General features: G+C 39.4%; 1 protein-coding gene across 2 annotated transcripts in view; it reads right to left on the bottom strand.

Moving 5' to 3' along the window:
• LOC311620805 (zinc finger protein 474-like) overlaps nucleotides 1-18,895 on the bottom strand; it is a gene marked incomplete at its 3' end in the record, with an annotated part of 97,057 nt that extends 78,162 nt beyond the window's left edge. For both annotated transcript variants that reach the window (XR_014794745.1, XM_084880475.1), the window contains exons 1-3: nucleotides 18,749-18,895; nucleotides 16,976-17,132; nucleotides 6,189-6,269 (exon numbers count right to left, since the gene is read on the bottom strand). The remainder of the gene's footprint in view (nucleotides 1-6,188; nucleotides 6,270-16,975; nucleotides 17,133-18,748) is intronic.
• Nucleotides 18,896-26,473: the final 7,578 nt, after the last annotated feature.

Genomic DNA, 26,473 nt, shown 5'->3' with positions numbered 1-26,473 from the left:
CACTGCTCTGGGGCAAGTTAGAGAGGAATTACTCCATGGGAATCTTGAATTTGGGGGCCAGTAAAACTTTAAGAAGGGGGCAAGGAGATCTGAAGGATAATATGAAAGCTGCAGAGTGGGGGTAAGCTAGGTCTTTTAGCAAAGAGGTTCAGTTGGTTATAGAGATGTCTAGAGTATTGTCACAAAGAGGAATATCTAATATTCAGCATGAAGTGCTCCACCTCATCCCACTCATACCTTTTGTTGCAAATATTCAGGAAATTCTCCACACACAACTCTGGCTCAGTGGTATTTGGGAGAGCATGAGTCAGTGTCATACAGTATAGGTGGAATGAAGAGTGGAGATAAGAAATTCAATAGAAGTTAAGATCAAAGGTAACCAAAGATAAAAAGACACCCTCCCATAATTCCAAACTATTTCTACATAAAAATCTTTGAGAGGACTTTGCACTAGCTTTTATTCAAAATCATCCAAGAACAGGTGACCCCAAATGAGTCTAGAATTACTTCAACTTGCCAATTAACACAGGTCCAACATGTGTGGAAAAAATGATAAGTTACTATTCCTCTGTCTGAATTTTCTGAGCAATAATAAACGTTTTCATAGGCATTTAAAGGGGTAAAGAACTCAAATGCATTCTTCTTTATTATCCAGATCAGAAAAGATTAACATTAAAAAGAGTTAGAGATAAATTTTTGAGCTGGAAATTTTTTGACTGCCTGTCGAGGAGACATTGATTTTGGAAACTTCTTAGCTTTATCTCTTTGCTACCAGTTTCAGAAACGTTGGGAATAGAAAAGGCCTCCTGCAGAGCCTACCTTTTGAGGTAGATATTCCAAGTCAGAAATAAGATAGGCCTCCTCTTAGGAGATTTCTGGGTTAGGAGAAAGGCCTCTAGCTCTTTGGGTGGGAACAAGAGTGACTGACTGTTCTTTTGTTTTTCAAAGCCCAGTAACCTCCACCATATTAAACAGGAATTTAATGTTTATTTGTGGATTTTTTTAAAAAGTCTTTTGGTCAGCCCTGCAAATAATACAGACTTCCAAAATTAAAGGAATACCAAAATAACTATGGCATTTCCTCACTTGAGCATAATGGTTTCTTCAGAGCAGATTTGCTGCATAAACACTGAACATTTTCTTTCCCTCCAGTAACATCTGTGAACCAGTGCACCACCTGGGAAAACGAAGGATTAATAACTACGTCCAGACAAGGGCGGGCACAGGTGCTTCAACACAGTTCCGCAAACATATCCCAGTTCCGACAAGCGGTCTATTTCTGACTGACTCCTTCAGACTTCAGTCACACTGTTTGGCCTGGGAGAAGCACAACCCCCTGGCAGAGCTGTCAACATCACCATCTAAAGGGACTGACTTTTTACTGGCAAAGTGCATTCTTTGAACATATTGACTCTCCGAATAGAGAACATCAGACCAACAATTTATTAAAAGCAATTGTGCGTTTCCTAGGTCTCGCCAAACATTTGGTGCATGTTACACAACCCTGCAAGACCAAACTCCAGTCTTATTTCTTTGAAGAAAAGCTTGCCCAACTAGCTCAGATGATGATGAACCCATGATTTCCCATGGCAAACAATGTCTGGAATGTTCCTTGTTCACTTCGCCATGTACTGCCATGTGCCTCTTCCATAAAATAGTTATTTTATGTTTTTATTCTGTTTTTAATTTCTCTCATTTGAAGTGTTTTCTCCTTACCTTTAGCTACATTTTAGACTCTTTGATGGCAAAGATGGTTTTTTATATTTGTTGGCTTATATCTAATAGGCCTTAATATGTTTTTATTGATTTGAAAACACAATTTTAAAATTTTAATTTAGAAATAAGCATACACTCCTAACTCCTTTTAAAATTATTTTTGGTAGCAAGATGACACTTGTCTAGCATTCCTGTAGTATGAGAGAAAAAGAAATTAATTTTATTTTTATTAAATTTGGGGGTCTTGCCCAAACCGGTGTGGCTCAGTGGATAGAGCGTCGGCCTGCGGACTCAAGGGTCCCAGGTTCGATTCCGGTCAAGGGCATGTGCCTTGGTTGCAGGCACATCTCCAGTAGGAGGTGTGCAGGAGGCAGCTGATCGATGTTTCTCTCTCATCGATGTTTCCAACTCTTTATTCCTCTCTCTAAATTTGGGGGTCTTGGTTGGTATATAAAGAGGAAGCAAAGAACACACAATCTATGCATCAGAAGTTCCAGAATAATCATCCAATTTACTAGTTAAAGACTATGGAATCAATCAAGTACTTGCATGCACATTGCCCAGTTTCAAGCTTAAAATCAGATCCTCTTCTCTGCTTCCTAACATCCATTACTTGGAGGCTGATAGTTTTATAATAGTAATGTTGATCTGGTCAGAGCCATATAGTATTTGGGTCTTTCCTTTAAGTGGCAATTTGTATTTAATTTTAAAAATTAAAATTACAAAGTATGGTCCACATAATCATTTAGCAATTTACTAAATCATATGAGGTGACTCATATATTAGCTACAACAGCTAAAATCTGTTCAATGTTTAATAAGTATGTTTTTCAAATCTGACATTAGTAAATGACCTCTTCTTTCAAAGACCTCTTCCTGCTAAAGAAAAATCTGAAAAACTAGAGTTATTTGGCCTGTTTAATAGCAAGTTTTAAAAAGTAATTAGTTGTTTTCAGCCTTATCAACAAGATAGAAAATGCATAAATAAAATGTTTTTAGTATCAGAATACTAATAGGGGATCTTTCTCTTCACTCTTGCAGGTGGGCAGCTTGGGGGATTTAGAAAACCAGAGTCAAGAGGTACACTTTGTTATAATGATGAATCAAACATGTGTGTGTATATGAAACCAATGCATGGTCATGATAGTAAATATGTGCATCATCTCTGAATGTTTCCTTTTGCCCCTTTGTATCCCACTCTCCTGCCTACTTACCTGAACTCATCATCCCCAGACAACCACTAATAACCTTCTGACACTATATATTAGTCTTCATTTTTTAGAATTTTATATAAATGGAACCATATAGTACATACTCTTTTGTTTGGCTTCTTTCATTCACCATCATGATTTTGATAATCACCCATACTGATGTGTTCAATAGCTCAGTTGTTTTCATTGCTGAGGAGTATTCCATTGTATGTATACACCAAATTTTGGTAATCCATTCACCTGTTGGTAGATATGTGGGCTGTTTCCAGTTTCTGTCTATTGCAAATGAAACTATTATAAGCATTTGTCTATAAGTCCTTGTATAGACATATGCATCTCTTTCTCTTGAGTAAATGCCTACAAGAAAGGCTAGATTATGTGGTAGGTCTGTATTTAACTGCTAAATTGCTTTCTAAAGTAGCTATATCATTTTCTATTGCTAACAGCAATATATAAAAGTTCATGTTCACCCAGTTGGCATGGCTCAGTGGTTGACCATCAGCCTATGAAACAAGCAGTCATAGTTCAATTCCTGGTCAGGTACATGCCTGGTTTGCAGACTCAATCCCCAGTTGGGGGTGTGCAGAAGGCAGCTGGTCATCATTGATATTTTTATCTCTCTCTTCCTTTCCCTTCCTCTCTGAATAAAAATATATATATATTTAAAAAATAAAAATAAAGACAATAAAAGTTAAAGTTTCCCCACATATTGCCAACATACGATAGGATTAATCCTTTAATTTTAGCTACCCTAGTAGGTGTGTAGTAGGATTTCAGCATGTTTTCCTTGCATTTCCCTAATGACTGATAATTTTTAACATCTAATGAGGATTGAGGAAATACTAAAGTGTTTTCCCTAACAGAAACCCAGTTTTCCCCTTTCTTGAAAATAATGTTAAACTCAGAGTTTTACTGTCCCAGAGCAGGAGTAGTAGATAGATATTCCTTAGATTAAAAATGCCATTGCTGAGGTTTGAGTCTAAAAGCAGATTCTTTTGATCCTGTGTGAAATAACAGCACTAAAATCCAGGTGTTAAAACAGAGTTTTAAGAATAAATCTAAACTTCCTTTGAAGAACAAAACACGAGGGCCTGAGCATATTTATTGTACACCTTCATAATGAGAAAAATGAAGCTACGACGTAAGGGAAGACTCCATCCAATAGAAATAAGGAAAGGTTCTTCCAATTGCTGTGGAGCAGAGCCAAGACCGGTGAGAGTTGGGCAAGTGGTCAGATGCAAGTATTTTAGCTCCTCTCTCAGGGTCAATGTCTCTGGGGTTAGAGGACAGATATCAAGCAAGTTTAAGGGATGATTCAAGAGCACTAGAGCTAGTGGTCTATATCAACAAAACCAGTCAGGGCGACTACATTCCTGAGCAAATCTCCACATCCAGTTTGGTGTTGGAGTAATCGGGCTCATATGAGCAGAATAGCAGCGTCTGAGAGAGGAGTCTTGTGCCTTCTCACAAAACACTGTACCCTGCAGCGAAGTGTGAAGAAAGCAGAGAAGACTCTGGAGCTTCCCAGTGGGGCACTCATAGAACCAGCAGTTCCAGCAGACCAAGGAGGCCTGGGGCACAGGGGTCATTGGACATAAAAGCAATGGCTAAATCCATGACCATTGACTTGTAAATGCCAGCACAACACCACAGCACTACATCAGACAAGGCCAGCTGCAACTGAGCAACCTCCACAGCTGTCCCAGGAACAAGGCAAGATTAGGGAATCTCAGCAAAGTGGTGAGCAAGAAACTGCCTTTAGCCAATACTACAGGTTGCATTCCCTTCTATTTACATCCAGATGCCAGCTTGGACAGAAAGAAAGGGAGTAAAAATCTTGGAAGTGAAAATTAACCCCAATTAGAAATGTCCATCTTAAGAGCATAACTTGCCTTTAGTTGGCAAATGCAATTATTTTTTGTGCCATCAGTGGGAATAGGGTTTCCAAGGTAAGATGACAGTCTTAAAGAGCAAAGAAACTACATTTTGTCATAGATTTGAATCATGGTGTATACTTTTCAAGCCCTCCCCTCACTGCACTACACATTCCTACATGTTACCAGCTATTCCTCAGGCACAATTGTCCAGGGAGAGCCTGGTCCTTTAGGTGATGCAGATGCCTCCTATCTCCAGGATTCAGAGCCCAGAGCACCAGGGCTAACCCTTCTCTGAGCAACTGATGCTGCTGCCTTATGCACAACAAGAATGTCCTGGCATAAAGATCACAGACAATGATGCTTTGTTGGATCAGTTAACCTTTTCCCCACACTTTCTCTCCCATAGGGAATGACAAGAGAGTTAGAGTCTTATTCTGACTCCTCTTCATAGATGAATATGTATTAAATGAAAGAGGCAAACAAAGTTTGTTCAAATCTATTATTCCATCTTGTTAGTCTTACAAATATTTCCATGTGGAATATTTATGAAAATAACAGAATTCATACGTAACTTTTAACTTCTAGTGGGTTCTAATTGTTCCATACAGTAGAAATCCTGATGTAATCTGGATCTATAGTTGGTCATTAATCAAAAAAAATCTGTTAAACACTTATGCATAAAAAACTATACTTACCTTTAACTTTTATTTCAACTTAAAAATACACATTTAGCCGAAACCGGTTTGGCTCAATGGATAGAACATCGGCTTGGGGACTGAAGGGTCCCGGGTTCGATTCCGGTCAAGGGCATGTACCTTAGTTGCAGGCATATCCCCAGTAGGGGGTGTGCAAGAGGCAGCTGATCAATGACTCTCTCATCGATGTTTCTAACTATCTCTCTCCCTTCCTATCTGTACAAAATCAATAAAATATATTTTAAAAAAATACACATTTATTTACCACTGTGGAAATGAATATGCATTTATTCTCAGTCTTTTGATGGAAAGCTAGTAGTCAAATAATTGGATACATGCCGGTTTAAAAAACAAAACACCTTGTCAATGTGCATTACCTATAATTTCTAATTTTTATTTCTTTAAGGTGGGTGGAGATTTTGAAGGTACTAGTAAAACAATCTGAGTATAAAATCCTTCTAAATTAAAGTAACTTACCCCTCTCCCAATTTTTTACACTAATTGCCCACATGTAATTCAGTAGCAATGTTAGGGATTTATTTCTATCATCTCAATTTTCATTGAAACAACTATTTTCCCTTTTCTCACTCAGATTTCATTAATTTATTAATAATTTACACATTTAAAGTTGTAAACACAAACAGCTCTGGGAACAAGCACAACTATTATGTAGGTGAACATATGCCTCACCTGGCAGCAGCTCAGCAGGCTAGAGAACAAACAACCTGATGACCAGGAACGTGCACCAAGTTGTGGGAACCAATCAATGTGCTTTACAGAGAGGAATGGAAAATACTGGTTAGTATGGCAAATTGTCATAACAATGGAGTTTCTTGCAAAAATATTCCCAGGACACTCAAACTGCTGCACATAGAATGTTTTTACAGTGCCCACCAGCAGCATCAACAAAGTCAACTCAGTTTTCATGTACTTGCTTTGCAGTGTTCAGTACAGGCACGTTATGTAATCTTTTTCAACCTTTTTATTATTGTTTTTATAATCTATTTCCCTCCCAGTCTTCTCACTCTGAGTAAGTTTTGTCTGTTTATGCCCATTGGGAACTCTCAGGCAGGCTTTCTAGTCATATCCAGCTTGCTTTCCTAGGACTATCCCTTATTTTCCTTCCACTGTTTGTTCCGACTTTTATCTACTTCCTGGTTCAATCCCATACCATCTTCTAAACCTTAGCAGTTTTTCAAAATGTTTTTTTTGTTGTTGTTGTTAATCCTCACTTGGGGATTTTTTTTTTTTTTTTTTTTTTTTTTTTGAGAAAGCAGAAAGGAGGGAAAGAGACAGAGAGAAACATTGATATAAAAGAGACAAATCGATTGGTTGCCTCCCACATGCACCCTGACCAAGGCCAGGGATCAAGCCTGCAACCAGTAGTGCCCTTGATTGGAATCAAACCTGGGACCTTTCTGTCCACAGGCTACCATTCTATCCACTTAGCAAAACTGGCTAGGGCTCAAAATATTTAGCAATCAGTAAGATGGGGGCACCTACTTGTCTTTCTCAGATTGGCTTATATCACTCAGTATAATGCTCTCCAGGTCCATCTCACCCGTCTTGGCTCTGCTCCACAGCAATTGGAAGAACCTTTCCTTATTTCTATTGGATGGAGTCTTCCCTTACGTCATATTGTCATTTCTCTCATTACTAAGGCTTACAATAAACATGCTCAGGCCCTCATGTTTTGTTTTTTAGAAGGAAGTTTAGATTTATTCTTAAAACTCTGTTTTAACACCTGGATTTTAGTGCTGTTATTTCACACAGGATCAAAAGAGTCTGCTTTTAGACTCAAACCTCAGCAATGGCATTTTTAATCTAGGGAATATCTATCTACTACTCCTGCTCTGGGACAGTAAAACTCTGGGTTTAACAAAATTTAGAGTATTTCTGTTCATTAATTAATTTAACAAGTATTAATTGTGCACCTCCTCTATCCAAGAACTAGGGTGCACCTCCTCTATCCATATACTATGCACTAGGGTTATCTGTGGTAAATGAATAGATACATACTTAAAAATCTTAGTTCAGGAAACAGATAGTTATAAAATCTATGCTGAATTTTAGCTATTTTCCTGTTTGGAAGAGCACAATGTACAGAGTGCCTTATTAAAAATTTGCTTTCTGACAAGAAATACATAATTTGTAAGATTAACATATTTTCATATTGAATATTTTTCTATTGATTCATTTCTATAAGGAGCTTATCACCAAAGCAGGATAGTTCAATAAAATACATTAATTAACCCCAAAAAAAGGTAAAAATATTAACTGTAGAATAGTACAGCGAAAAAATATTTACAACTTGATGGGGAAACAACTCTCAGGTCTAGGATTTGATTTTACCCTCCTTACAAACTAATAAACCAGCTCTTTCCTGAGCGCTGGCGGCAAACGCAAGACTCCCAAATCAGCAGCACAGGACCCTACTGCCCCTGACTCGGCACCCACAAGAGCAGCAGCATAGTATTTACTTTGGTTCTCCCTGTCCCCAATCCCCACCTGCACGACCCAGTATGTTCCAATGGACTCGACACATACCGTGGGTTGCATCACAGTTAAAGGAGACAGAACTTGGGGAACCACTGCTTTTTTAACAAAGTGTAAGCAAGTCTGTTCTTTCTCTGGGGAAACACACTTACCTCATCCTCTCTGAAAAGATTGAAAGTTCAAGTATATTCTAAACTAGAAACTGGACTCAGGGACATCTGCAGTCTCTCTCAACTCTGATTCTTTAAGCCCCATGATTAACAATTGTTTTCCTATTGACATCATGAGACATAGGAGTTCTTAATTCAATCAATTCTTAAACAGGCTTATGAAGATATCATATATCAATTTAAAAAATGATGTATGTAACTGCTCAGAGCCTTGGCTGGCTTCCCTTCCACACATCACTCCTGTCATGTGCCAACAGGCCATACATAGGATCCCAGTGGGTGGATGGTGAAGTCACAAGAAAAAGAGAACATCAGTTAACAAAGTATTATCCCACTATACAAGCCTAATCAAACACTGCTTGATGCTCAAAAGTGCTAGGTGATGGAGAAAAATAAGAGGCCAACTCCTGTAAAGTTAAAAGTCACTCATCTTCAGGTTTCTTTTCTTACAGAGGAAGTGCACATAAGTTTCCTGGTACAGCAGAATCTGGAATGAGTTCCTGAACAGTACTCATGGTGACCAGGAGAGGGCATCTAGCACAAGTGAATGAAATACTTGTGCCAACATTAGGTTTTAAAGATTACTCTTTGAGTCTACTATCTACACTTTACAAATCTACTTATGTGTCCATTGCAACTTCCCTTTGATCCAAGGATAATCGTGGTTACACATTCTTACTCACAAACTTGTACTATATACTGGTACTATCCCAAGTGGCCCGGATGCTGGTTTTTCCATACAGGCCACAGGAACAGTCCATATGAATATGAAATAAGTTTCAGAGAGAACTTATTTATGTGGACAATTTCCCAAAATGAACACTTGAGAGGAATAAAATGTGCTTAAGCAATTGTTCAGAAGAGGGGAAACTCATATTTATTGAAACCTTCTTGTAAGGAAAGATTTTTGATTTGTTCTCTTTTCTCCATTTCTTACATAAATATGTGGTTTGGTTCAAATTGTGAGCTCCAAGAATTCAAGATCAAAGAATTCATACTCAAAGAATTCATTTTTCAACACACTAGAACAGGAGAAAGAATATTTTTCTATCATCAAACAAAATGGGTCACTATATTTCCCAGAAGAAGAAAAAAACTTGAATTCTATGTATTTCCTTTCAGGCCTAGCACAGACATAAACAACAATAAATCGGCCAACCATATTCTTCAGGCATATAATTTTCTTTCTTTCCAAAGTGGACACTCCCTGGGAAAATACAAATCACTTCTAATTTCAAAGCCCTTCAACACAAAAAGAAAACAGGCCACCTTGACCAGAGCATGAAATAATCTTTTCCAAGAGGACTTGAATGAGCACTTCATCATCCAAGAAAAAAATAAATAGCAAGAGTTTTTACTACTTTATTTTGTTCATTTTAAATACTTTTATAGCCATGAAGAAAAAATATATTGATGAATCGATTTTTCCAAAATAAAACCATTATGTCTTTTAATGTTAGCCTAGAAATGGCTCCCCATGCCCAGTATTTTAGAAATAATAACACCGTGGCGGAGTGTGGCTGAAAGGCTTGTTCAGGGACACACAATGTTTCTAACTTTGGGAGAGTATTTCCACCCATGAGGCATTGATTTTCTACTATAAAGTCACCTACAAATTCCAAACTATTTCTATCCTACTAGATAGCAAGCAATTTCAAAGTAATCAAAAAAGATTATGGTTTAATTTACATTACAGTAACTATAATCAGCTTTAGTCGGGAACCTAATTATTTCCTATTAAAAGGAACTACATTTTGCTCTTAACTCACAATTCATTTTCCATGTCATTCAGAATAATAAACACTACCATTAGTGTTGATTGATTTCTATGTGCCTCCACTATTTCCACTATCTTCCCAGGTAATTTTTGTTGTTGTTTCTGTTAATCCTCACCTGAGGATATTATTTCCATTGATTGTTAGAGAGTAGAAGAGAGGGAGTGGGAGATGGAAGGAAAAGAGAGAGAGAGGGAGAGTGAGAAACATCGATGTGAGAGAGACACATAGGTTATCTCCTGCATGCTCTTCAACTGGGGCCTGGAATCAAACCTGTGACCCTTTGATGAGCAAGCAGATGCTCTAACCGCTGAGAAACACTGGCCAGGGCCAAGATAATTTTTATTATCCCCATTTTATAGAAGAAAAGACTGAGAAGGCTCACAGATGTTAAGTAACTATCACTAAACACAGAGCAATTAGTGGTAGAAGCAGAACTGGTCCCAGCTGTGTCTAACTTCTAAACCTTGCAGTCTCCACTGTGACTCACTTCTTAATTGCATAAATTATTTTACCAAATTGGGACACAAATGTCATTTCCTGTTAATAACAACTTTCCTAATTTTCTAATTTTCAGTTTGGGACAGAAAGTGGTTGCAAAACAAATTAACTTTTTATTGCACTTGATAAGAATCCAGAAAATACCATGAATTTTTGCTATAAAAATATACTTGGATTACTAGGCTTAGTACACAATGCTACATACATTTCTAAGATATCTTGTTACTAATCAATAGGAAAGCATTTTGTCTACTTATTTAAATCTAGATAAAAATCTTAATGATCCAATAATCAAGTTTTTGAAACAACAATATTTAGTTATCTGTGATAAAATGTAAATTTCAGGAATCTGAAGTAGATGCTTTCAAAAATATGTTCATTTTACTTACACTCAGAGGACCACACAATTTTTAAAATTGCTTTCATGCACTTTATCAAGTTCAAACTAGGTGACATAACATGCTTTAAGTCTAGGACTTATTTTTAGAAGGTTAGTTACCTAAAATCTCAGAAGTACATACAATCCTTTTGAACAGTTGCCATCTGAGAGCCACCAGTGTCAAAACAACAGACAAGCAGTAGCTGGTTTGGCTCAGTGGATAAAGCATGGGCCTACGGACTGAAGGGTCTCAGGATACCATTCCAGTCAAGGGCACATGACCAGGTTGTGGGTTCAATCCCCAATGATTCTCTCTCATCATTGGTGTTTCTCTCTCCCTCTCTTCCTCTCTGAAATCAATAAAAATATATTTTAGAAAACAAACAAACAAAACAGGAATGTTTTTTCACGGGGTCGCTGGATACCTGAGCCATTCTTTGGCCAGAGCACTCAAGACCAGCTGAGTCTTGGGGAAAATACCCAGAAGATGAATGGACAGAAGAGAGAATTCTGGGGGTTCCGAGCGGTCTCAGACTAGACCCTGCCTCTGGCTCCTACCCTCTCTATCAGGGGGTAGCAGTGAGACCTCAGCCTGCTCCATGTGTCTGAAGGAGTCCATGTAGAGAACTCTGGGCACGTCAGAGCATTAGTGGTCTAAGCAGATGCAAGGGCAGGCTCTCTGCTATGGCTCTCCCCTGTTGTGGACCTGGATGAAACCCGGGCTCCCAGTGGGAGCTGGAGCAAGGCTGCTTCGCTGGTGGGAATGGTAAGATCTTGCAATCTGACTAGTCAGTCCACCTGTTCTCTTCAAATAAGCTACCCCAGAGCCTTAAGGGAGGGAATCCCCATATTCTGTCTTACTGTACCCACCCCAGCTTGTCTTCTACACTGGGGTTGCCCAGCCATAGCAGAGAGCCTGCCCTTGCATCTGCTTAGACCACTAATGCTCTGACGTGCCCAGAGCTCTCTCAGGTTGCTCCTGAGGTTGTACCAAGGAGGCCTCAGCCCAGGCTCCAAGTCACCTGAGTGGCAGGGTTCCTCTTGTGTGCTCATCCTCTTTCCACCCAGCCTGCTCATGTTAGAGGCCTCTGACAACTGAGGTCCCAGCCACTGTCTCCAGCATCCCCCTTTCTGTCACTCAGCATGGTAGCCTTGTTCCTGCCCCTGCTTTCTCACTCACTACCTGTGTGACATGGGAAATCACTCCTCTCTGAAGCTGAGTTCCACATTTTGTGCATGATATAAATTGACATGTAGCATTATGTAAGTTTAAGGTGCATAGCATGTATCAAATCAACATACTACAAGTCTTAAACTTACAGTGTTGCATGCCAATTATATCTCAACTAGAGGCCCAGTGCACAAAATTCGTGCATCAGTGGGGGAGGGGAGGTGTCCCTCAGCCCAGCTTGCACCCTCTCCATCTGAGAGATGTTCAACTGCCTGTTTAGGCCCGATTCCAAATAGGCAGTAGGACACCCCTCTCACAATCCAAGACTGCTGGCTTTCAACCGCTCACCTGCCTGCCTGCCTGATTGCCCCTAACTGCTTCTGCCTACCAGCCTTGTCACCCACTTCTCACTCCCCTGCCGGCCTGATTGATGCCTAACTGCTCCCCTGCCAGTCTGATCGCCCCTAACTGCCCTCTCCTGCAGTCCCAGTCACCCCTAACTGCCCTCCCTTGCCATCCTGGTCGCCCCTAACTGCCTTCCCCTGCCAGCCTGGTCGCCCCCAAAAAGCCCTCCCCTGCAGGCCTGGTTGCCCCAACTGTCCTTCCCTGAAGTCCTGGTCTCTCCCAATTGCCCTCACCTGCAAGCTTGGTCACCCCCAACTGCCCTCCCTTGTAGGCCTCGTCACCCCCAACTACCTTCCCCTACAGGCCTGGCCACCCCTAACTGTTCTCCCCTTAAGGCCTTATTCCTCCCAACTGCCCTCCCCTGCTGGCCTGGTCCCTCCCAACTGCCTTCCCCTGCTGTCTTGATCACCCACAACTGCCTTTCTTTCAGGCCTTGCCCCTCCCAACTGTCTCCCCTGCTGGCCTGATCACCCACAACTGCCCTCCCCTGCCGGCCATCTTGTGTCCACATGGGAGTGGCCATCTTGTGTGTTAGAGTGATGGTCAATTTGCATGTTACTCTTTTATTAGGTAGGATTAAAATAAGAAAATAAATTAAGAAATAAACAAGGGCCCACTCTGAGGAAATAGGCTGCAAAGCATTAAGAGACACTTGGTAGACAGAACTGAACTGTTGTAATGTTGTCTTTGTGAATCTCCTTAAGAAGGCAACATTGCAATTGTTACAATGGAAAGTTTTCTCATCTGGAAAGGAAAATAAAGTGGGATCACAATCTCACTACTTAAAACAAAAAAGAATACCAAATTTAAAATACAACAGCAAAAACCATAAACAAACGGAAAATAAAATGCTGCCTGGAGTAACGATACTATAAGCAAATGAAAATAATATTGGCAGCACACAAGAAAAACATTTTAAAACCTATTCTGTGAACATTTAATTAGCTCCATAAGCCATATTGGAAAGACTAACAGTTCATGAGACAATGAATATAAACACTTAACAGGGCTGGAAATATAAATTACTCTTATACGTAATAAAAAGATGCTCAAAATCACCCAAAATAAAAGAAATGCAAATTAAAACTACATGAAAAGAACTATCTCCATTCATCAGGTGTCAGTTAAAAGAGTAAGGAAATATTTCAGGTGCTTTCATAGATAGCTAATGGGAGTGCAAACTGAAATACTCACCTCAGATGGCCATTTGACAGTGATGAGCAAAAACACTAATACCCTTTTATTAAAAAAATTCCATTTCTAGGAATATATCCTCCATACACTGTTGAATATGAGCTAAGGTATATATAAAAGAATATTCATTGCAGTTTTCATAATAGCAAGAGCTTGGAAAGAATTTAAGGATTTATAAGTAAGGCTTGTTACACAAATAAAACTCTAGAGAGATAACACTGTGCAGATATTAGCAAAACCAATAAGGATACTCCACTTGTACTAATATCTAATGGTTGCCAAGAGAGGTAAAATGAATATATTTTTTAAAAATATAAAATAATGGCTCAATACTATCTTTTAAAAATTATTTGTGCCTACTTGTACGTGCATATATGCATACATATATGGGATACACAAGAAATTGGTAACAGACCCCCAGGTAAACTGGTATCTGAGGGACGGTTATAAAAGGGAAATCTATTTTATAGCATTTGCATCATTTACTTACTCTTTTTTTCTTTTAAGAGTAGGAGCTTTGAGGTCAGCTCTGTATCAAGTCCCATTTCTACTACTCTAGACAGGTTACTTAACCTCTCATCTTTACAATGAGGATAATACCCTAAGTGGAAAGTCTTTTCCATTTTAAAAAAGGACAAGTATAAGCAACAGTAATGGTTTGCTTGTGGTAGATTTTTCAGGCATTTTGACAGTACATAGGCTACTTGGGGCAATGGCTTATCCTAGCGACTTATCCTAGCGACATGACAGTTGTTGTTCTGCTACCCAGCATTCCTTTTCCTTCTGGCAATCCCAATAAATATTCCTTTGTAAATTAAGTAGGTAGAAGTTACAAAAAGGTTACTTATAGCATATGGGTTCTTCATACATGAGTCCATAAAATTTTCTCTTCTATTCTGGATACCTAGAATACTCTATAATTTACTTTTTAAAAATATGTATTTTTTATTATTGACAGTATTACAGATATCCCCCCTCTTTCAATTCTTTACTTCTTTTAGTAAAATTTTGAAGTGAAAAGTATTTTCCTTTCTGATGTGGCTTTGTAATTGGCTTCCTGTGGTGTATGGGATCAGATTTTACTTATGGGTCTAAAAGAAATGTTGTAAGTAGGATGGAACATGAAGCAAATTGGCATCCCCCAGAAGGGTGACTATATCAGCAAAGCTCACTACAAGTTTTTAAAGCAAGGAAAGACTAGAATACTGGGTATAAGAGACTACTTCTGCTCTCATGAGGTTAATGGGTATAGTTTGGGGGTAAGCAAAAATTTCCAAATCCACCCAAGGATCACCTCTCCACATCTCAGAATCTGACTCTCCCCAAGCAGTGCATTTTCACATAAGAAACCTGGCCAGTCTTTGAATTCAATCTATGTTGTAATTTAACAAGCCAGAGGGCCAGGCTCTGGGATTGATTTTTGGCTACCAACAGCCACAGAAGAAGATTCCCTGGTTCTCTAACCACATTGCAGGGATAATTTAAAGCCTTGGATTTTTCTTATTTCTCTTTTTAATTTCTCCAGTGCAGTGCACAGCAGTCATTTCACCGATCTGTCATGCCATCATACTTTACCTTGGTCCTTCTCACTCAGTTACTAAAGCCATGTTCCTATATGCACTTCATCCTAGGTAATACAAGTAATAACTGATATAACCATTCACCACCAGCTGCCATAGATTCTAACTAGACCATCATTTAACAGTAAGTTGATGTTCACTTCCTTCAAATCCAACTTGGTTAAATACCTAACCTACTGCTTAATCACTATTATCAATCAGGATTTACAGTTTTAAGGTGAAAGTAATTTAAATCAGGAAATTTGGTCCATATAAAACAATTTAAAAAGATGGAGACTTGGCTCTAGCTGGTTTGGCTCAGTGAATAGAGCATCGGTCTGAGGACTGAAGGGTCCCAGCTTCAATTCGCGCCAAAGGTACATGCCTGGGTTGCAGGCTTGATCCCGAGTGGGGGGCATGCAGGAAGCAGCCAATCAATGGTTCTCTCCCATCATTGATGTTTCTCTCTCTCTCTCTCTCTCTCTCTCTCTCTCTCTCTCTCTCTCTCTCTCCCCCTCCCTCCCTCCCTCTCTGAAATCAATAAAAATATATTTTGAAAAATAAAATTTGGAGGCTTGATCTCTAGACTAGTCTTCTGAAATAATTTCAGAACTAGTGGGCTGTTGCACAAAATTTGTGCATAGGGGAGAGGGTGTTCCTCAGCCAGGCCTGCACTTTCTCTAATCTGGGACCCCTCGAGGGATCAAGGGATGTTCGACTGCCAGTTTAGGCCCGATCTCTGTGGGATCGGACAGGGATCAGGCCTAAACTGACTTGGGGTTGGAAATCCCTCTCACAATCTGGGACTACTGGCTCCTATCCGTTCACTTGCCTGCCTGCCTGCCTGATTGCCCCTAACCATTCTGCCTGCTGGCCTTCTCCTCACCCCAATTGACACTCCCCTTCCCTTCCCTCCCCCCCCCCCCCCGCCAGCCTGCTCCCCCTGCCAGCCTGATCACCCACAACTGCTGTCCCATCCTGGCCTGATCACCCACAACTGCTCTCCCCTCTTGCCCCCTAACTCGGCCCTGCCTCTACGGCTTTGTCCAGAAGAATGTCTGGAAGGTCTCCCAGTCTAATTAGCATATTACCCTTTTATTAGTATAGAGAGAGGCCTGGTGCATGAGTAGGGGCTGAATGGTTTTCCCTGAAGGGTGTCTCAGATCAGGGTAGGGGTTTCCTTGGGGGGTAGGGTGGCCTGGGCAAGGGGCCTGTGGTGATTTGCAAGCCAGGCACTCCTCCATTGTGGGTCCCCACTGGGGATGGTGTTGGCCTGGGCAAGGGGCTAAGGCAACTTGCAGGCCAGCCGCACCCCAATGGGGTTAGGGTCTTTTGGGGGGGCCTGGTCAGCCTGAGTAAGGGGCTGAGGGCCGTTTTCAGGCCCCTCCCTTAGCAGCTGGCTCAGGCTATACCGACCCAAGCCTCCTGGGCTCCTAGGCCAGCTTTGTGTCCACCACCCACAGGCCACTCCTTCAGCGGCCGGCCTCCCACACACCCAGGCTAAAGAAGGGACCTGTGGGCAGCAGCCACGGAGCTGGCCCGGTCAGGTGGAAAGCTTGGCTTCCTCCATTGCCAAGGGTGACCTAAGCCTCCCACTCACGCTGGCTGGCTCTGTGGATGCTTCCATCTTTGTCCTGATCATTTGCATACTCACTCCTGATTGGCTGGTGGATATCATGAAGTGATGGTTAATTTACATATTTCTCTTTTATTAGCGTAGATAATTCTGGAACACTATCCCACCAAGAGAGCTGCCACTGAAACTATATTCAGGAAAATTGGGAATCTGGAAGCACTCCCTGAAACTATTGCTCTGGGAGCACTTACCTTAGCTGCAGTCTAGGGTCTGGAAGGTATAGCTTTAGTCTCAAGGCCATCTAGCACCTCCTAGGTTCTGCACCATGAGTCACGCCAAGCTCTCCTAAATGTAAATGATCTGGAACCTCATTTGCAGCAGAAAATTCTGATTCCTGAAGAATTATACCTGTGAGCAAAAGCAACAGAAACTGAAGGAAAACTTTAAATTTTGTGCACCACCATCTGAATGCAGAATCTAATTCTTGAGCCCTAGAATCAGTGGTCTCTGAGAAGTGTAGGTTTTAATATCCCCACTTCTGTGGTTCAGGTCATATGAGGGGGGTCTAAACCCCCATAAAATCCCAAAGGAAAATTCTAGCAAGCTTGAAACAAATGACCTCACTTATTCTTAGATTTGTAATATATGTGGTTCTTGGATACTCATATTTATAAAATGTAAATATGTGACATTCTGAGTCTAAAATCAGCTTAAGCAAATGCTTGTCCCAGCTGATGTCCAGTGAGTTGGGCCTGGACTAGTTCTGGAGCTTCTTTCTCTATGTGGTTAGTCAAGGGCTTGTTCTAAGCAAAGCAAATTAACTTATAGAGATTTGTGAACCAAAAAGTTCTATAAATATCTTTTTAAGTAATGTTTAAGTTTATTTAAAGAAGTTTGGGGTAAAGTTTCCTATGTATCAGTGGAAAGAGTAAGGAAATATTTCAGATACTATAGACATAACAGAGGAATATTATCTTCTCTGAGTAGTTTTTTCCCCCACCTGTTTCTTAGACAAATGTACAGATCTTTTTATTTATAAAAGACAAAGGCGGCAAATTACATCATGATTAGTAGAGTAATTTTCCAAAATAATGAATATCCAAGTGACTTACATGCAGGGGAATAATGGAATCGATGAGAGCCCCAGTGTGCCCTGAAAACCCCATGCAGGCCCATTTGTAAATAAAGTCACAGTTCTGCAGGGTCTCAGATGAGATCTGTACAACCACATCTCATGGTTCAGTGTTTTTAAAGCATGGACTAATCAAAGAAGAGAAAAAACTATACTTTTTAACCATTTATGTTAATGGTTTAACTTTCAAAAGCAAACATGAATTGTGAACAACTATGTTCAATGAATTGAAATGAAAATGAGAAGGAAACCAAAGGTAGTGTAATCACTTTCAGAGCCTAATAAATGTGCAGCAGTGAAGAACCATTTTAAATTTTTCTTTAATTGATTTCTACATTTAATTAACTTCTACTTTGGAGAGAAACCAGCTTGTTTACAAATGAAGTTTTAAAAAATTAACTTCTGCAGTTAGGGAATACCATTTGCAATTTATTTGCTTACACTTATATTCTTCATTTTTATGAATTTGTTCCACACATTACCAAATGGGAAAGAACAACAAAGAAATTCAGTTTTAACTCCAACTCACTAAGAGGAGAATATTAAAGTCCAGATCTGGACTCCGTGGCTGAGCACTGCGGGCTCAGTGTCCCTGACTAAGCAGTGATGCTGCGACCCTGTGGTCTCTATCATCATCAGCTCAGCTCCTCATAGCCTTGTGGTTGCTTCCAGTCCATGTGTGTGCTGAAATAACTGGCCTCATCTTCCTAATATGACCTGGGTATGGTCTTTTTACTTCTATATCCAAATAGTATAATTTAACAAACAGTTTATTCCAATAGTATGAAGAACAATGACAACAAAAAAACAAGAAGGAGAGGAAAAAAGAGTCTATCTGTTAGGAGAAAAGGGGACCCAACACTTACATATTCAGTTTGGAGAAAACATATACCTTGTTTCTTGGATCTGCTGAGTGACTCCACTGAAAAATCTCTCCTTCTAGCATGTGGCTTGAACTAACCGACCAACTTTCCAGCAGACTAATGTCTCCACCCAGCTTCTCATTCCAGAGTTAGAGTTATTGAGTCAAATGCTTTGGCCATTCTAAGAAAATTCCACAAGTAACAATTACTGTACTTGGCAGGAAGCCTGGTAATACCCGGCTAGAACTTTATTATTTTGTGGATTTAAAAATACATTTCTAAAATATTTTCAGATTTATTGTCACTTAGGAAAGTGTATGATCAAAATATAAAGTGAAGAAAGAGCTCAAAGAAGTATTTTTAGGTTAATAAATAGATCATAATATTCTATTGAATTATAATGTAAACATAATTGAGTCCCTGTCCCCAAATGGCCTATTCAAATAATAAAGACATGTAATTGGGATCCTTACTAAATCTCTTGGTGGGGAAAGATGCCTAAAGACAAATATTGTATTCTTAATATAAGCCACATGATTTAACATTCTTTTTTTTTTAGTTTTCTTACTCATCTCTTTACAATACTCAACTTAGTTCCTTAACATGGTCCCCCACTGCCACCCTTTCTCTCATCTACCTCCTTCCAGAAGAGAGACCCTCCTACTCATCCCTCACTAACAGCGCCAGCCAGCCAGAGACTTTCCAGGCTGCATGCAGCCCTATGTCAAGTTCATCCTCGCTTTGTGCTTTGATTGCTTTTCTTATAGGAATTTCCCCATCATCCAAAATCTGCATAGAAAGTAGAGATCCAACCTGTAAGAATTTTATCTCCTTGGAAGAAATCAGAAGGGTGGGTGAAGGAAGCTATGGATATTTGCAAAGTAATTCTACTTTCTCTATTACCTTTACCCTACTTGATTTTTACATGCCACTATCCAGAGAAGAATGCCTTATGTGTTTGTATTACTCACCATTACCACTCATCTCACTCCAAGTTGCTTTTCTTCTTCTTTGCTTGGGTTAGACAGGCTTCCTACCAGGCAATCTGGAAAGTGTATCATGCTTATGCCCACCTAAATTTTTCCTACAACACTAGAAGGGAAATGCATCAGCAGTAAGGTTTTAGAGCTCACCCACCCACCCAGGGTCCTTGTTTTCATAACATGCAGAGCAAGGTAATTCCACAGAATTGTTTCCATTACAGGGGCACTTGAGCACTAGAATGGCCTGCATCAACATAGCTGAGAGAGTATGGAACCAAGCCAAGCCACTGATGTTTGGGGAATCAGAATTGGTTTAGAAAAATCCGCCCCTTTCCCCCATTCTGGGTGCTATAAAATATAGGGAGTTACATAGCTGAGAAATCACAGTGAAGTTAAATTAAGGGGAATACTTCCCACTAGGCACTCCCTTGGGGCCAGAAACCTCACTTAAAAGCATCCACCTTGAAGAAGCTGAGTCAGCCTTGCCTCATTTCTTCTTAATTCTTCTCCAGACCTAAGTATAGGCTCACTCATCTCCAATGCAGAGCAGCTACAGTCATCTCTTGGTCTACTTCAGCCTGTCTAGCTTTACTAATCAGAAACATTGAGGGAGACCCTGGGGTGGGGATGGGGGCTATAAAAGTTGGAGCTTATTTAATGTTTTCTAAGATTTATAATAATAATTCTTTGTGATCAATCCTTCCCAGAGGAGCTTGATCCAGTCAATTCTGAGCCTATATCATACTCTATTGCCCCCTAGAGGATGACTCATTTCAGTGGTTTCTGTAGGAATGCAAACGTAGAGTGTGTGTTTTTTTCCACCTTATAGTTATGAGCTTGACATATGAATTACAGCAACTCTCCATCCTGCCACACAATGATTTTAAAGCAGTGAGGGGGTCCACTATGGAATGGAAAGTACTGTGTGGCTTTGAGCCCACTGGAACTATAGAGAACATTTTTCTGTCTCTGAGGAGGTCTACTAAAGCAGATTTCAGTCATTCACTAACCACATCTAAAATTCTGCTTCTTCGGCTCCTGGTGAGACATCTCCCTTGAATTCCCCAGATTCTGTATCAGTAACTCTAGGAGCTGTTTGACTTCAAATCTCCCAGTAGAAGCCATGTTCTGAGGACATGAGGTTTGTGAAAGGGAATAGAGAAATTAAACTAGTTTCTTTCAGTTTAGAAATTATTCCAAGAAATTAAGATCTGTTGAGAATGAATTAAAAGCCAAACCTCTAGATACCCTCACTACAACACTGCATAAATCTAGTTCTACATTTAGACCATCCTGTCTACAAAGTAACATCCCACAACATAGCATGGCTTTTGGTGTCACTCTAAAAACCATTGGTACTTATTCTGGGACCATTTCCTCCTTTATAACTATTCACTTCAGAGTCTGTCATGCATAGAGTAAGTGATTAGCCCTAGCAATTATTATACACTAGGTTCAAAATTCCAAAAATTTACTCCCGAACATGTAACTCAAACAGAACCTAAGCTCCATACTAACTCAGCAGGATGCCAATGTAATTAATAATAGTAAATTATCCTAATTGTCATAAGGCAATTAGAAACTTTATTTGGCCATTTATTTATAAGAAAATGAGGAAACAGTGTCAATTTGTTCTCACTCATCATTTGTTTATATAACTGATTACTAATACAGGGCTATAACATATTAAAAGTATATTGATAAATACAACAGTAACTTCTGTCAATGTTTATTCTTCATTCCTATAGCCAGTTGTAGGGTTTATTTTTCCTTTTTGAAAGCAGCCTCCTTCAATGGAGATACTTAGAGAAAAACCTTTGATTGTGTACATAAGTGTCAACACAAATTCAGCTGTAGTAATTTGTGGCTTTCCTCTGTGGTTTGCTTGAAAGATCACTAAATGATCATTTAGCACTTCACATATGAAAATATCACCATTTCTACTGCAGCTGTACTGCTCTTAGCAGGGTCTCTGTGATGTCCCAGAACAAGTGACAGCATTTTTTTTGAGCCCTTAACATGTAACTCAAATGGAACCGAAGCTCCACATTTAATGTTATATCATCTTAAAGTATTTATTTTCCTCAGCATTTTCACAATTCACCATGCAGTCATTGTTGAGCTGCCCAAACACCATTCTTATCAAAAGGCAACTCATAAAATAACCAGTGCTAAGAAGACATGAATAACTGCTCAGTTAAACAAATTATTCAGTTTACAAATAAAAATTTAAACTGACTAACTCTAAAACTATTTAGTCTACCATAATACTTCTTTGTTTACAATTAAGTTACCCTTACCCTTTCAAATTAAGAAACATGTAGATTTGGATACATGTAAATGTGAAAGCTAGTTTGGTTTGGTCAAGTATTGGGCAAGATTCCCCATTCACCTCTGCCAAGACCCTGTTATTTTAGTGAGATTAAGGTTCCAATTGCTTCAGCCCAAGACCTCTCTGGAGCAGACACTCAGCTATTCTGGTTAAATTATGCCCATTTCTTTCCCAAGTGAGTAAATACTTAAAGTTCCCATGCTGAGACAGCTGAAGTGACTTTTCATTTGGCATACTGATTCTGGGAGTGTAATACATGTTTGTTGAAACTATGCTTTGGGCTGGGACAAAGTGTTTTTATGATTACGACTTACTAACATGCATTGAGAACAGATATTGTACTTGGTCCCCACACAATGCATAAAGGATATCATCATTCCTACAGATGGAAATAAGCAGCTTAGATGACTATATTATTGATGACATTTATATCCCTATAAAAATATAGTTGAGTTGGGAAGACAGATATTGAACACATAGTTACAGGTGAGCCCAGCTTTATAAAAAAGTGCAGTATACTATGTATGTGCAGAGAAATGAGAAGCTTCCACACTGAACATCACAAGAGATTGCTAAAAGAAATGAAAGAAGACGTGAATAAGTGAAGTCCTATACCATGTTTATGGATTGGGAGATTCATAGTTAAAATGTAAATTGTCCCCAAATTGATCTATAGATTCCATGCAGCCTCAATCAGAATTCCAGCAGTTTTTTAGGTAGAGATTGACAAGCTATTTTGTATATGGAAATGCAAAGAGCCTAAAATAGTCAAAGTATTTTTTAAAATATTATAAAAATGGAAAACTTTCACTACCTGATTTCAAGACTTAAAGCTACAATAATCAAGACTGTGGTACTGGCATAAGAATAAGTTACCAGATCTGTGAGAATGAAAAGGAAGTGGAATAGATTTTTGACAAAGGTGTCAAGGGACATTGGCGGGGGCGATCATCTTTTCAACAAACAGTGCTGAATCAACTAGATATCCATGAAATAAACCTCGACTCCTACCTCATACTTTGTTCAAATGTACTTTTAAAAGGACCATAGACCTAAATATAAAGCTGAAATTACAAAGCTTCTAGAAGAAAACATGGAACAAAATATTGTGGACTTGGGTAGAGAAAGATTTCTTAGACAGGATATAAAAAACAAAAACAAAACACACTAATCATAAAAGAAAACAGATGGATAAAATGGATTTTATCAAAATTACAAACTCCTGTTCTTCAAAATACATCATACTACATAATAAAAGGCCAATATGCAAATTGACCAAACAACAGAATGACTGGTCACTATGACCCACACTGATCACTAGGAGGCAAACACTCAATGCAAGAGCTGCTCCCTAGTGGTCAGTGCACTCTCATAGGGGGAGCGCTGCTGAGCCAGAAGCCCTGAGCCGGGCTCACGGCTGGCAAGTGCAGTTGCAGTGGCAGTGGCAGAACCTCTCCCACATTCACAGCAGCGGTAAGGATGTCCAACTGATGGGGAGCAGGCCTAAGCCATCAGTCAGACATCCTCCGGTGCTCCTGGCTGAGAGAAGGCACAGGCCAGTCTGAGGGAACCCCTTCTAGTTAAAAAATAAAAAGGTAAGCCCACAGAGAAAATATTATATATGTCTCATATACATCGTGCATCCAAAATGTATAAAAAATTCCTATACCTCAATAAGAATGTAAAAAACTAAAAATTGGGTAAAAGATTAGAATATATATTTCACAAATGTATAGTATATGAAAGGAATGCTCAAAACCATTAGTCATTAAGGAAATGGAAATTAAACAATAATGAGATATCACTTCACACTTAATGGCCAAAATGAGAAAAGACTGAAATATCAGAGGTTGGCAAGGATGTAGAACAATGGGAATGCTCTAGCTGGCTGATATGAATGTAATATAATATAATAATTATAACAATATTTGAAAGTTTCTTATAAAATTAAATATCTACCTCCTCTAAATATACAGTAATTCTATCTTGAAATATTTGCCTAAAAGAAATAAAAAATACATCCATGAAATAATTTGTAGCTGAATGCTCAATAGCCCCAATCTGGAAAACAAACAAACAAGCATGTTCACAGCGTGAAACAAATATATATTTTCACAGAGTGAAATTCTCATTATTAAGGAAAACAAAAGAACTGCTAATTGAGTGACAGAATAGTTGAATCTTACAGACATGCTGGGCAAAAGAAGAGAAACAATGGTATCTGTTGTATGAAATTCTAGATCAGTGGTTCTCAACCTTTCTAATGCCAAGAGCCTTTAATACAGTTCCTCATGTTGTGGTGACCCCCGACCATAAAATTACTTTCGTTGCTACTTCATAACTGTAATTTTGCTACTGTTATGAATCATAATGTAAACATCTGTGTTTTCCGATTGTCTTAGGCTCTACAGCAGCGGTTATTAACCTGTGGGTTGTGACCATTGGAAAACACAGATATTGTGCATCTTATTTTATATAAATTACTAGGGGCCCAGTAATTTGAAAGGAACTGTGGGCCACAAGGCTGCAAATAGGCACAGGGGTGGGTCTCAGCCCATCCTCCACACCCCCGACAGTCCCTCCTGACATGGACCCCTGTCCCCTGTCTGCCGGCAACCCTGTTCCAGTCGCCGCTCCCATGTGCTGATGGCACTGAGTGATTGGGGCTGGCACCAGCACTGGGTGAGAGCGGGGCCAGCACTGTCAGTGGGTGGGAGCAGTGGCTCCAGTACCAGCAGCTGGTGAGAGTGCTGGGCAGCAACAAAGAATTTTCAGTAACCACCAAAGGCTCACCCTGATGACAGTGACTGGTGCTCGCCATGGTCTGGCGCCCCTGCTCACCTGCTCCACTATCCTGCTGCAGCTGATGCCTGCCATGTTCTGCGCTCTGCTGCCTGCTGCCGATGCCTGCCATGCTCCACGCGCACCCCCTGGTGGTCAGTGCACATCATGGCAACTGGTTGTTTGGTTGTTTCACCATTCCATCAATTTGCATATTAGCCTTTTATTATATAGGATACCCAACAGAGTTGCTTAATATATTTTTCAAAGAATATTCCTTCCTCAAAGTAACATAATAGGCATTTTAAAAATGTAAAAAAAAAAAAAGCCCATTTTCATTAGTATAGAAAATGCTTTCTATGATATATTCTATCACAAATAGTCTTTGCTGACTTTTAAATTCTAATGTCTAAGCAATTAGCAGTAACAACAGTTACCATCCACTTAATGCCAAATATAAGCAAGATTCTCTGCCATACACTTATAAATATTTCATTCTCATAACAACCCTGCAAAATAGGTCTTATTATCTTCATTTTTGCATGAGAAATCCAAGTCTCAGAATAGTTAAGCAATTTGTCCAAGAACATCCAGTCAGTAGAAAGTAGAGGTAGTGGTTATCCAAGGACTATCTCTGTCATCCATATTCTTTCACTACTTGTCACCTTTCAGTAATTCATATGTCAGACTTATCCCAAAGCCATCTAGCTACTAGATGAACAGCCATTGCTATTCTATTCATTTAATTGGTCTGGTCACAATGTCCTCATCATGTTACTTTTAATGAGTCACCCATTTAATAATTATCCCAATAATTAAAACAAAGAAAGAAAAACCAAAGAAACAAATACTTAACATTCTTTCAACTTCACATGGCAAAAGTTCAATATGGTATTTAAACAGAATAGACCTGGGTTCAAGATCTAGCTTTGTCAATTTTTAACTGAGAATATTGCTTAGAATCTCTAAGCTCCTATTTCTTACATGAAATGAAAGTATTAATAACCACCTCATAGGGTTGTTGTGAGAATAAAGTGAAGTAATACATTATAAGCACTTTGCATTATGCTAAAAACACTAAATGACAAGAAATAAAAATGTTGCCGGGACCGGTTTGGCTCAATGGATAGAGCGTCGGCTTGGGGACTGAAGGGTCCCGGGTTCGATTCCGGTCAAGGGCATGTACCTTGGTTGCGGGCATATCCCCAGTAGAGGGTGTGCAAGAGGCAGCTGATCGATGGCTCTCTCTCATTGATGTTTCTAACTCTCTATCTCTCTCCCTTCCTCTCTGTATAAAATCAATAAAATATATTTTTTAAAAAAAGAAATAAAAAATGTTATTAATGAGAGGACAGATATCGTTTGTTAGAAAGGCTGATTAATTGCTTATTTTTCTTATTATTGCACATTTCCTTATTATTGTATTTCCTTTTACTAGGGACCATTGTAACAAGCCTGAAAAGACCCTGTGTATTCAACTCAATTATCTGGTCTTCAGAGATTCTTTAGCCAAAAATCATTTTGAGGTTGTATACATTTAGTTTCCACTTAATATTTATTTAATATTTTCCACATGCCATTGTATTATCTGCCCTTATATTACTTCCAATAACTTATATGGACAATTGAGAATAAAGTATACAAGGTATGCCACTGTC

This window comes from Pipistrellus hanaki, assembly GCF_964339955.1.
Source record: "Pipistrellus hanaki genome assembly, chromosome: 4".
Taxonomy (NCBI): domain Eukaryota; kingdom Metazoa; phylum Chordata; class Mammalia; order Chiroptera; family Vespertilionidae; genus Pipistrellus; species Pipistrellus hanaki.
Note: the sequence above shows the minus strand (reverse complement) of the source record. Positions and strands in the feature narration are given on the sequence as shown.